A 13,952-nucleotide genomic window follows, 5' to 3' on the forward strand; every position below is an offset into this window, starting at 1 on the left:
CTTTCTGCCATGTTGGCATAACAAGATTTATGCTCTTTGTAGCCAGCTTCCAAGATGGCCCCCAGTGATCTCTGCCTCCTGGTATTTACACCATTGTGTAATCCTCTCGCACATGTTTGTGTGGCCAATAGAATATGGTAGAAGTGATGGAACGTTTCCAAGGATAGGTTATTAAAGACATTGTGCCTTCTCCGTCCTCCTCTCTCTCTGCCTCAGTGTCACCCTGCATTGCTGACGCTGAGAGTAGTTAGCTGCCATGTTGTGAATAGCCCACTGGAGAGGCCCACATGGTGAGAAATTGAGGCCTCCTAACAAGGAACCAAGACCTTTAGCTAACTGTGTGACTGAGCCTTCTTGAAAGCAGATCCTCCAGCCTCTGTCAAGCTTCCAGCCCTACCTAGACTGCTCTCCATCAACATCTTGACTGCAACCCCTTGAGAGATTCTGAGTCAGAACCACCCAGCCAAGCTGCTCCTTGATTGCTGAACCTTAGAAACTATGTGAAAAAAATAAATGCTTAATTTTTAAGCCATTAAGTTGGGGGTAATGTGTTATGCAGCAGTAGTATTCTCTTTCTCCTTAAATAACTTGAGAACATATTAAATATGTGATCAGTGGTTTTTAGACATTGGATGACAGATGGCAGCAGGCTGTGATGCCTGAGAGAATAAAAACAAGTGAGGTAAAGCCCTTCTATTGCACCAGTTTACAGTAGAGCCTGGAAGTTGTTTACAGGCTGTGGTGCGAGGAGGAATCAAAACAGAGCCCAATTTTGTTCGGATTAGGAAACAGAGATAAGAGTTTAGGAAGGCCAAGGTGGTGGTTAGAATTGTAGGTCAGAGTACTGGAGAGAAGGGAGCTTTGGGGGAGAGTGGCGAATATATGTTAAGGAGTACACTCAAGCACATGCGCATTCTGGAGAGCTGCAGAGGGTTCTTCTTGAGTCTTTGGCTCAGTTCTGATCTGTAGATGCATGGCAGGACCTACTCAAAGTCAGGGAAAGAACTACTGGAAAGCAGTAAGAAAACAGTTCCTGGAGCTCACACAAAACTGGGACTAGTTTGTGTCTCCATTATCTAGAGTGTAAATACCTTGTAATACATAGGGCATTGGAAAGAGTCTTCAGAAGGCTCCAAGTTATCCCAAGTAATTTAACTGTGCACCAGAATAAAGTCCAACACTGTATAGAGGAATACAACACAATTCAGAACCCAACAATGTAAAATTCCTAGTGTTTGTCATCCGATTCAAAATTAAAATGCTTGCCTCACCTTGAATAAGGGATAGAGCATCTAGACAGAAGATCAGTAAGGAAATAGAGGACTTGAACAACACTATAAGCTAATTAGACCTAACAGATACATACAAAGCATTCAGCAACAGCAACATACAAATTCCTATTAAGTAGACATAAAGCATTCTCCAGGAATAGGCCATATGTTAGGCCACAAAACAAGTCTCAATATGTTTTGAAAGATTGAACTCATACAAAGTATCTTCTCTGTTCACAGTGGAATGAAGCTAGAAATCAGTGACAGAAAGAGTACCAAAAACCTCAACAATATGCGGAACTTAAACAGTACACTGTTAAATAACCAAGAGGTCAAAGAAGAAATCATAGGGGAAATTAGAAAATAATTAAAGACAAATGAAAATGAAAACACAATATACGATAATGTATGGGATGCAGTGAAAGCAGTGCTCAGAGGGAAATTTATAGCATTAAACACCTACATTTAAAAAGCACGATCTCAAACAAATAACTTTTCACCTTAAAAGAACTAGAAAAAGAGCAAAATTAAACCCAAAGCTAGCCGAAGAAAGAAAATGATAAAGATTAAAGTGGAGATAAACAAAATAGAGAATGGGAAACAATATAGGGAATCAGCAAAACTAAAAGTTGGTTCTTTGAAAAGATAACTAAATTGACAGATCTTTAGCTAGACTGACAAAAAGAGCAAAGACGAATATAACTAAAATCAGAAATGAAGGTAGTTACATTACCATGACCTTAAAGAAATTAAAAAGATTATAAGAGAGTACTGTGAACAACAATTTGGATAACCTACATGAAATGGACAAATTTCTAGAAACACAGATTACCAAAACTGACTTAAGAGAAATAGAAAATATCAACAGCCCTATAAGAAGTAAACAGATTGAATCAGAAAAAAAAAAAAAATCCCAGGACTTGCCTGGTGGCACAGTGGTTAAGAATCCTCCTGCCAATGCAGGGGACACGGATTCGAGCCCTGGTCTGGGAAGATCCCACATGCCGCAGAGCAACTAAGCCCATATGCCACAACTACTGAGCTTGGGCTCTAGAGTCCACGAGCCACAACTACTGAACCCACAAGCCACAACTATTGAAGCCCGTGCACCTACAGCCTGTGCTCTGCAACAAGAGAAGCCACTGCAATGATACACCCGCACATGCCTCAACGAAGAGGAGCCCCTGCTCGCCGCAACTTAGAGAAAGCCCACGTGCAGCAACAAAGACCTGTTGTAGCCATAAACAAACAAACAAATTTATTTAAAAAAAATCCCTCCCAAACAAGGAAAAGTCTAGGACCAGATGGCTTCACTGATGAATTCTACCAAACATTTAAAGAAGAATTAGCACCAGTCCTTCTCAAACTCTTCCAAAACATAGGAGAGGAGGCAATACTTCCTAATTCATTGTATGAGGCCAGTATTACTCTGATACCAAAGCCAAACAAAGACACCAGGGGAAAAAAAAACAACAACTACAGATCAATATTCCTTATGAATATGATGCAAAACCCTTCAACAAAATACTAACAAACTGAATCCAACAATACATATAAAGGATTATACACCATGACCAAGTGGGATTTATTCCAGGAATGCAAGAGTGGTTCAGCATAGGAAAATCAATCAGTGTAATACACTGCATTAATAGAACAATGGAAAGAAACCCTCACATGATCACCTTTCTGTATCAGTTGATACAGAAAGCATTTGACAAAATCCAACACCTGTTCATAATAGAAACACTCAAAAACTAGGAATAGAAGGGCACTTCTTCAGCATGATAAAGGGCATTTATGAAAAACTCACAGCTAACATCCAGTTCGATGGTGAAAAACTAAAAACTTTCTCCTTATGTTCAGGGACAAGGCAAGGATGCCTGTCCTCACCACTGCTATTCAACATTGTACTGGAAGTTATAGCCAGAGCAGTTAGACAAGAAAAAGGAATAAAAGACATCCAAATTGGAAGGAATAGGTAAAACTATTTTTATTTGTAGATGACATGTTACCATGTATTGATATATAGAAAATCCCAAAGAATCTACAAAAAACCAAATAGAGCTAACAAATGAATTCAGAAAAGTTGTAAGTACAAGATCACACAAAATACAATTGTGTTTCTGTATACCAGCGGTATAGAATCCAAAAAGGAAATTAAGAAAACAGTTCCATTCATACTAGCATCTAAAAGCATACAGGAATTGAAAGACCTGTACTCTGAAAACTGTACAACACTGTTGAAAGATATTGAAGAAGACCTAAATAAATGGAAAGATGTTTTGTGTTTATGGATTTGAAGACTTAACATTAAGATGGCAATACTATGCAAAACAGTGTACATATTCAATATGATGTCTATCAAAATTCCAGTGACCTTTTTTGCAGAACTTGAAAAGCTGATCTTCAACTTATGGAATTTCAGTGGGCCAAAATAGCCAAAACAGTCTTGAAAGAGGACACAGTTGGAGGGTCCATACCTCCCCCATTTCAAATCATATTGTAAAATTACAGTAATCAAAACAGTGTGGTTCTGGCATAAGGAAAGAGGTATAGACCAATGGAATAGAATTGAGAGGCTAGAAATAAACTAATACATATATAGCCAACTGATTTTTGACAAGATTGCCAAGACCACTCAATGCAGGAAAGAATAATATCTTCAACAGGTAGTTCTGGGACAACTGGATATCCACATGCAAAAGAATAAACCTGGATCCCTACCTCACACCACATACAAAAATTAACTCAAGATGGATCAAAGACCTAAATATAAGAACTATAACTCTTATAACTCAACAGTAAAAAGGCAAGTCAGGGACTTCCCTGGTGGTCCAGTGATTAAGAATCTGCCTTCCAATGCAGGGGATGCGTATTCGATCCCTGGTTGGGGAACTAAGATCCCAGATGCTGTGGGGCAACTAAGCCCCTGTGCACCACAACTGCTGAGCCCACGTGCTGCAACTGCAGAGCCCATGTGCTCTGGAGCCTGTGTGCCACAACTAGAGAGCCCGTGTGCTCTGGAGCCCACATGCCACAACCAGAGAGAAGCCCACACACTACAACTAGAGAGAAGCCTGCATGCTGCAACGAAGAGCGCATGTGCTGCAACAGAAGATCCTGCGTGCCGCAACTAAGATCGATGCAGCCAAAAATAAATGAATAAATATTAAAAAAAAAAAGACAACCCAACTAAAAATGGGTAAAGGACTTGAATAGACAGTTCTCCAAAGAAGATGTACATATGGCCAACGTGCACATGAACAAATACTCAACCTCATTAGTAATTAGGGAAATGCAAATGAAAACCACAATTAGTACCCCTTCAGGCTCACTAGGATGGTTAGATTCAAAGAGACCAACAATAACAAGTGTTGGTGATGATGTGGAGAAATCAGAACACCTGTACAGTGCTGGTGGGAATGTGAAGTGTTTCAGCTTCTGTGGAAAACAGTTTGGCAGTTCTTTAAAAAGTTAAACATACAATTACCATGCAATTCCACTCTAGGTGTATACCCAAAAGAATTGAAAACAGGTACTCAAATATAGGTACACACATGTTCATAGTAACACTATTTACAATGGCCAGTTGGTAGAAGCAGCCCAAATGGATAGGTGACTGGGTAAACAAATTGTGGTATAAACACACCATAGAATATTATTTAGCTGTAAGAAGAGATGATGTACTGATACATAGTACAATGTGGTGAAGCTCAAAAACATTTTGCTAAGTGAAAGAAGCAGACACCAGGGTCACATATTGTCTGATTCCATTTATATGAAGTATCTAGAATAAGTAAATCTGTAGAGACAGAGCACAGGTTGGTTGTTGTCAGGTCCTGGGGGTAAGGAGAAAAGGGGAGTAACTGCCTAGTGGGTACCGAGTTTATTTTGGTGTGATAAAAATGTTTTGGAACTAGGTAGAGGTGGTTGTACAACATTGTGACTGTACTAAATGCTACTGATGTCTTCACTTGGAAATGGTTAATTTGATGTTATGTCAATTTCCTTTCAATTAGAAAATTAAAATGCTTGCAAAGAAGCATGAAAATATGACCCATAACTAGGGTAAAAAATCAATCAATAGAAAGAGACCCAGAAATGACAATGATGATTGACTTAGCAGACAAAGCTGTCAAAAGAGTTGCAACTAGTATGCTGTCAGTGTTCAGGAAGGGAGAAGAAAATAGGAAAATGAAGAGAATAGAAATAAAAGATACAAAAATATGCTTAAATGGAAATTCTAGAAATGAAGAATGTAGTACCTGAAAGAAAAAGATACTTAATGGAATTAATAGCAGATAAGACACTGTAGAAGAAAATGTAAGTGAGCTTGAATACGTAGGAATAACAACTATCCAAAATGAAGCACAGAGTGAAAAAACTGAAAAAAAAAAAGAACAGCATCTGTGAGCTGTTGGATAATATATAGTCTAAGATAAATGAATTAGATTCTCAGGAGAAGGGAGGAGGAACAGGAAAATATTAGAACAAATAATGAATGAATATTTTCTGTGTTTAGTGAACTAAAAAAAAACCCCCAAAACAAAAAAACTATAAACTCCATAGATCTGTAAAGCTCAATGAATCTGATTTGAAAGAAACATTTAAAAACCCACACTAAGGCACATCATAATCAAATGGCTGAAAATCAGTGATAGTGAAAGGAAATCTTAAAAGCAGTCAGGAAAAAAAGGCATGAACAGAGAAATAGAGACAAGAATGACAGAGTTTTTGTTGGACACTGCAAGCCAGAAAAGAGTGGAGTGACATTTTTCAAAGACTATAAAATACTTGTCAACTTAGGATTCTGTTCCCACTGAAAATGCTTTCCGAGAAGAAGTGGCTTGTCATACAAAGGAACTTATTTACAAAACAGAACTAGACTCACAGACATAGAAAACAAATTTATGGTTAGCAAAGGGGAAAGGCAGGGGAGGGATATATTAGGAGTTTGGGAATAACAGATACACACTACTATATATAAAATAAACAACAAGGACCCACTGTATAGCACGGGGAAGTATATTCTATATCTTGTAATAACCTGTAATGGAAAAGAATCTGAAAAAATATAGATATATAACTAAATCACTTTGCTGTGCACCTGAAACTAACACAACATTGGAAATCAACTATACTTCAATAAAATAAAAATTTCAGAGGAAACAAAAAAGTGACTTTTTTTATTTTTTAAAATTTTTAATTGTGGTAAAATATATTTAACATAAAATTTACCATTTTAACCATCTTTTTAAAAACTAATTTGTTTTTTTTGGCTGCATTGGGTCTTCGTTGCTTCATGCAGGCTTTCTCTCTATTTGCGGTGAGCGGGGGCTACTCTTCATTGTGGTGTGCGGGCTTCTCGTTGCTGTGGCTTCTCTTGCTGCAGAGCACGGGCTCTAGGCACACAGGCTTCAGTAGTTGTGGCACGCGGGCTCTAGAGCGCAGGCTCAGTAGTTGTGGCACATGGGCTTAGTTTCTCCGCGGCATGTGCGATCTTCCCAGACCAGGGCTGGAACGCGTGCCCTCTGCGTTGGCAGGCGGATTCCCAAGCGCTGCGCCACCAGAGAAGTCCCCCCATTTTAACCATTTTTAAGTGTATGGTGGCACTAAGTAGCTGAACAGTGTTGTATAACCATCACCGTCACCAACACCCATCTGCAGAACTTCTTGATATTCCCAAACTGAAACTCTGTACCCATTAAAACACTAACTCCCCATTCTCCAATCCACCAGCCCCTGTCAACCACCATTCTACTTTCTGTCTTGATGAGTTTGACTGCTCTCAATATCTCATTTAAGTGGAATTGTACAAGTCCTTTTGTGACTGGCTTATTTTACTTAGCATAATGTCTTCGAAGTTCATTCATGTTATAGCACGTGTCACAATTTCCTTTTTAAGGCTGAATAATATTCCATTTTATATATATACCACATTTTATTTATTCACTCATCCATTGGTAGACATTTGGGGTGCTTCCACCTTTTGGCTGTGTGAATAATGCTGCAGTGAACATGGGAGTGCATATATCTGTTCAAGTCCCTGCTTTCTGTTATTCTGGGTCTATTTTTCCAGGAGTGAAATTGCTGGATCCTATGGGAATTCTGTGTTTAATTACTGTTTTCCGTAGTGGCTACACGATTTCACATTCCCACTAATAATGAACAAGGGTTCCAAGTTCCCCACATCCTCACCAATACTTATTTTTTCCCTCCCTCCCTTCCTTCCTTTCTTTTTTTGGTAATGGCCATCTTACTAGGTGTGAAGTGGTATCTTATGGTTTTCGTTTGCATTGCTTTGATACTAGTGATTTTAATATCTTTTCATGTGCTTGTCGGCTGTTTGTATATCATTATTGGAGAAATGTCTATGCAAATTCCTTACTCAGTACTCCCCCACTACAAGAAAAATTATAAAGAATGTCCTTCAGGGGCTTCCCTGGTGGCGCAGTGGTTGAGAGTCCGCCTGTCGATGTAGGGGACACGGGTTCGTGCCCCGGTCCGGGAAGATCCCACATGCCGCAGAGCGGCTGGGCCCGTGAGCCATGGCCGCTGAGCCTGTGCGTCTGGAGCCTGTGCTCCACAACGGGAGAGGCCACAACAGTGAGAGGCCCGCGTACTGCAAAAAACAAAACCAAAACCAAAACAAAACAAAACAAAATGTCCTTCAGGCAGCAGGAAAATGAAAAAGATGCAAAAAGCAGAAATGGTAATTACTTGGGTAAATGTCTAAGTTTTTTTTTATTAGTTTAACCTTTCTAAAAGGTAATTTATTGTTTAAAGCAAAAATATGAAGGTACTGTGTGGCTTTTACATAAAATTACGATGCATAATAACAGTAGCTTGAAGGTTGAGGGAGAAAGGGAAGGATGTTATTAAAGATTCTAATGCCCTTGATTAGGTGGTATAATATAAAGGTAGACTATGATAAGTTAAAGGTATATATAATAAACTCTAAAGCAGTCAGTAAAAGAGCAAAACAAAAAGTTATAACTAATAAGCCAAAAAAAGTAGATAGAATTGAATATACAAAGTAATTCAGCAGAAACCACGAAAAGATGAAGGGAACAAAGACCAGATGGGAAAAATATAAAATAAATAGCAGGATGATAGGTTCAAACCTAATGATATGTATAATCACATTAAATGTAGATAGTCTAGTGTTGCTTCAGCAGCACATATATTAAAATTGGAATGATACAGAGAAGATGTACAACTATGACACATAAATTTGTGTAGCGTTTGATATTTTAAAAAAAGTAAATAGTCTGAACATCCCAATTTAGAGGCTGATATTGGATTAAAAAGCAAGACCCAACCATATATTTGCCTGTAAGGAATAGTAACCATAAACACAAATAGGTTAAAAATAAAATAATGAAAAAGACATAACATGCTAACTTAGTTGAAAGAAACTTGGAGTTTCTTTAATAAAACGTGGTTTTATTAATATCAAAATAGATTTGAGAGCAAGGAGTATTTATTACCTGGTAAAAATAAGATCATTTCATAACAATAAAGGGATCAGTTAATTAAGAGGACATACCAATGCTAAATATTTATGTACCTAAGCTCAAAACAAATAAGGCAAAAACTAATAGAAATTCAAGGAAACATTCACAATTATAGTCAGAGATTTCAGTAACCCCTCTCAATAATTGATACAACAAATGGACAGAAAAATTACAAAGATATAGTTAACTTGAGTAGCACTGTCAGCGTGACCTGGCTGCATTTACAGACCACTTTACTCAAGAAGAGCAGAATACACATTTGTTCAGAAGTTCACACAGAACATTTACCAAGATAGACTATATTCTGGGTCATAAAACAAGTCTCAATAAATTCAAAAGGATTCAACTCATACAAAGAATCTTCTCAGATCACAGTGCAGTTAAATTAGAAATCATTAATAGAAAGATCCTTGGAAAATCCCCAATATTTGGAAATTAAATAGCATGCTTATAAGTAATTCATGGTTAAAAGAAGAAATCAAAAGGGAAATTATAAAGTATTTTAAATTGAGTAAGAACAGAAACACAACGTATTAGAAGATGCTGTGAAAACAGTACTCAGTGGGAAATCTGTAGCTCTAAATATCTATACTAGAAAGGAAGAAAGGTCTCAAATAAATGACTTTAATTTCCACCTTAATAACATAGAAAAGAACAGATCCCAAAGGAAGCAGAAGAAAATAAGAGATAATCTGAATAACGCTATATGTAGTAAAGATACTGAAATTTGTACTTAAAAAATGTTCTCACAAGGAAAACTCCAGGTTCAGGTAGTTTCACTGATGAATTGTACTAAATACTATAGGAAGAGATAATATCGATTCTATACAAACTTTTCAAAAATATTTGAAGCGGAGGGCATGTTTTCCAAAGACTTTGATGTCAGCATTACTGGGATACCAGAACGAGACAAAGACATTCCAAGGAAACTACAGAACAGTACTGCTCACAAACAGAGATGTACAAAATCTAAATAGAATTTTAGCAAATCAAATTCAACAAGATTTTAAAAGGATATTATGTCATGACCATGTGGGGTTTATCCCAGGAATGTAAGGTTGGTTTAACATTCAAAAAAATCAAATAATATATGTAATTCCCCACATTAATAAAGTAAACAGTAAAAAGCACACAGTCATTTCAATAGATGCAGAAAAATCATTTTGACTAATCCAGTAACCATTCCTGATTTTTAAAAAAGCCTTCAGTAAACCAGGAATAGAAATGAACTTCCTCAGTATGAAAATGGGCATCCATGACAAGCTTTGTTGGCTGATATTGTACTTACTGGTGGAAAGATTGAACACTTTTTTTCTAAAATTAGAAACAAGTTAGAGATGTCTACTTTCATCAGTCCTATTCAGCATTGTCCTGGAGGTTGTAGCTAGTGCAGTAGGGCAAGAAAAGGAAATACATGGTATTCACGTTGCAAAGAAAGGAATAAAACTGTCCTGATTCACAGATTACCTGATTTTCTATGGAGAAAATTTGATGGACTTCTGCTAGACCTAATGAACAAGTATAGGAAGATTGAAGGATACAAGATCAATATGCAAAAATTGGTTGTACTTCTATACATTAGGGAACAATCTGAAAAAAAACCCATTTACAACAGTATCAAAAATATGAAATATGTATATGGATAAATACAACAAAGTAAGTTAAAAGAATATTTATGTTCAGTAATATAAAATACTGCTGAAATGAAAGGATACCTAAGTAAATTGAGAGATCCATTTGATCCTCATTATTCATGTATTCTGTATTTGTGAATTGGTCTATTGCTAAAATTTATATGTAACCCCAAAATAATACTTGCAACGCTTTTGTGATCATTTGCTGACACCTGCAGAGTAGTGAAAAATTTGAGTTGCCCTTTGTGCGCAATCTGAACTGAGGCTGAACAAGGTGACAAGGTGACACTCTGCTTTCTTGTTTCAGTTCTCCTGCAATAAGCAAGCGTCCTTTTCTCGGTTTATTTAGTGCCACATTTTTCACATTTTTGTGCTTTTTGTTGGTGATCTGGCTGTTTAAAATGGCCCCCAGGCATAGTGCTGAAGTGCTTTGTAGTGTCCCTAAGCACAGGAAGGCTGTGGTATGCCTTAGGGGTAAGATGTATGTGTTTAGATAAACTTCATTCAGGCAGGAGTTACTGTTGTGAGTTCAATATTAGTGATTCAACAGTATATATTAAATAAGGGATTTTAGCCAGAAACACACATAAAACAGTGTTATTTATTAATTGACTAACAAAAATGTTATGACCAAGGGCTTACAGGAACCTAACCTTTTATTTCCTCAGAAGCAGTGATTCAGTATTTGATAGTTTACTGTTTGCAGGAACATTAAAAACATAGCTATCATATCATCATCTCAATAATGAGAATTGACTATATGTCATGTACGCAGGTTGGAAGGCTCAGCTTTGTTAAAATTTCACCACATTAATCTGTAAATTCAGGGGAATTCTGTTCTAATCCTTGAAGGCATTTTTGCCTAAAATAATTTCACATGGAATTGCAAGAACTTAGAATATCTAAAACAACTTTGAAAAAGAACAGTACTGGGGAGCCAACACTGCCTAATTTCAAGAATTTTTATAAAGCTATGGTAATAATTGCATTTGCATAAAAATGGACAAACAGATCAATGAAGCAGAATAGGTAGTCCAGAAATAAACATACTTACATATAGATAACAGATTTTTGACAAAACCACAAAAGCAATACAGTGGGGAAAATATAGCCTTTTCCACCAATAGTGCTTGAACATTGGATATCAATATACAAAAACTGAAATTTAATCCATACTTTGCACCATGTAGAAAAATTAATTCAAAATGGTTCAGAGACCTAACTTTGCAACCTAAAGCTTCTAGAAGAAAACACAGGAGAAAAATCTTTGAGACCTCAGGTAGGTAATGATTTCTTAGATACAACACCAAAAGCACAATCTATAACTGAACAAATGGATACATTAGACATTATTAAAATTAAAGTCTGCTCTTTGAAAGACTTGGTAAGAGAATGAAAAGAGATGCCACACCTACTAGAGAATGGATTTGAGGATATGGGGAGGGGGAAGGGTAAGCTGTGACAAAGCTAGAGAGAGTGAGAGAGAGAGAGAGAGAGAGGGAGGGAGGGAGGGAGGGAGAGAGGGAGGGAGGGAGGGAGAGAGAGAGACAGACATGGACATATATACACTACCAAACGTAAGGTAGACAGCTAGTGGGAAGCAGCTGCATAGCACAGGGAGATCAGCTCGGTGCTTTGTGACCTCCTGGAGGGGTGGGATAGGGAGGGTGGGAGGGAGGGAGATGCAAGAGGGAAGAGATATGGGAACATATGTATATGTATAACTGATTCACTCTTATAAAGCAGAAACTAACACACCACTGTAAAGCAATTATACTCCAATAAATATGTTAAAAAAAAAAAGAAAAGAGACACCACATACTGGGAAAAATTTTTTGCCAAGCATATTCCTGATTAATGACTTGTATTTAGAATATACAAAGAACTTCAGATAAAACAATAAGAAAAAGAAATGACCTAATTAAAAATATTCAGATAGACACTGTACTTCATATATATATATATGTATATAATGTAGATAACATATAAACAAATGAAAAGATGCTCAACGTTATTAGTTTTGAGGGAAATGCTAATTAAAACCACAATGAGATACCATTGCACACCTATTAGAATGGCTAGAGTTAAGGAGACTGACCATTACACACCTATTAGAATGGCTAGAGTTAAGGAGACTGACCGTACCAAATGTTGGTAAGGCCATACTATGTTTTAGCAGTGTTTAAATCCCAAGGTGGCTTCACTTGGAAAAGTCAGAGATTGTAGTCATGACACTATGGTCTGCTTTGAATCAAGTCCTTGGGCATCTTTCTGTCAGAACCTTGGTACATACTTTAGAAAGGACAACAGTAATTAAGAGTCTAAGACTTAACACTGTAAACTGTTTACAGCATTTGGTATGGCTTTGTAGAATAATTTTTTAGGTATAAAAGTTATGCATATTCAAAAAAAGTAAAAACAAAAAGGTGAAACAATGCAGTACTTCAAAGCAGAAAGTGAACACCCCCCTGCTGCCAGTCCCGCTTCTTTAATACATGCACATGTTTGATTTAAAGAAAATAAAAATAAGATTAGACAATGAGCTGTTACAGCTTTTTTCATTCAACATTTTGTAATGTTTTCCCATGTCACTACATCATTCTTTTTTCAAAGCTGCGTAGTCCATTGTTAGCTTAGGTAGCCAGTCAATTATTGATGGATAAATATTTAGGTTGTTTATAGTTCTTGCAATTACAGTCTTGCTATGTAGGTTGTCATTGTTTATCTTATGCAAGTCTTCCTGCAGTATGAATTACCTAGACGTACAATTTCTGTTTTAAAGATAGATGCAATTGAAAAACTTTAATCAATATTCCCAGATTGCCTGCCAAAAATTTGTACTTATTTATGTTTGTATTGATAGAATTTGCACCCATTTTCACACATCCTTGTCAGTACTTATATGATTTTTTTTTTCATTTTATCAGTCTAATGGGGTAAATTATATCTCATTGGAATTCAAATTTTTATTTCTTTAAGCACTAGCTTTTTGAACAGATGTGTTTACTCAATACATTATATGAATTGATTGTGCATTTTTTTGTTGGATTTAAAAAAAAAATTGATTTATGTCATCTTCATATTTTATGGATTTTATTTTTATCCTCTTCAGTTTTTCTTCACATGTTACAAGTATTTCTTCCCTAGTTTGTTGACTGTTTTTTAGTGTCATTCATGGTGTGTTCTGCTCTATAGAGGTTTTACATTTTTTGTGTTGTTAAATCTGTCAGTTTATCCCATTATGTCTTTTAGGTTTCTTATCTAGAAAAGCCTTCTATGTTACAGGATTATGACAAATATTTAGCCAAGTTTTCTTGTGCTTTTGTCATATTTTTATATTCTGCATTTGAATACTTTTGGAATTTATTTTTGTGTCTGTATGAGATAGGAACTTTAATTTTTCTTAATTAACAGACAATTATAATAGAGCAGTTTGATCCTTGGGTGGTGATTTTGCTTGGACCACCTTAGGTTATGGTCTAATTTGAAGTTATAAGGGTTGTTTTAGTTACAGCTATGGACAGACAGTT

General features: G+C 36.5%; 1 protein-coding gene and 1 pseudogene across 9 annotated transcripts in view; both read left to right on the forward strand.

The window, feature by feature from the left end:
• STAU2 (staufen double-stranded RNA binding protein 2) overlaps positions 1-13,952 on the forward strand; it is a 308,045-nt gene that overhangs the window by 13,424 nt on the left and 280,669 nt on the right. The window lies entirely within an intron of this gene.
• Positions 8,435-8,527, forward strand: LOC114895732 (annotated as a pseudogene).

The sequence above is a fragment of the Monodon monoceros genome, unplaced genomic scaffold (genome assembly GCF_005190385.1).
Source record: "Monodon monoceros isolate NGI ecotype Baffin Bay Population unplaced genomic scaffold, NGI_Narwhal_1 Super_Scaffold_14, whole genome shotgun sequence".
NCBI classification, from domain to species: Eukaryota; Metazoa; Chordata; class Mammalia; order Artiodactyla; family Monodontidae; genus Monodon; species Monodon monoceros.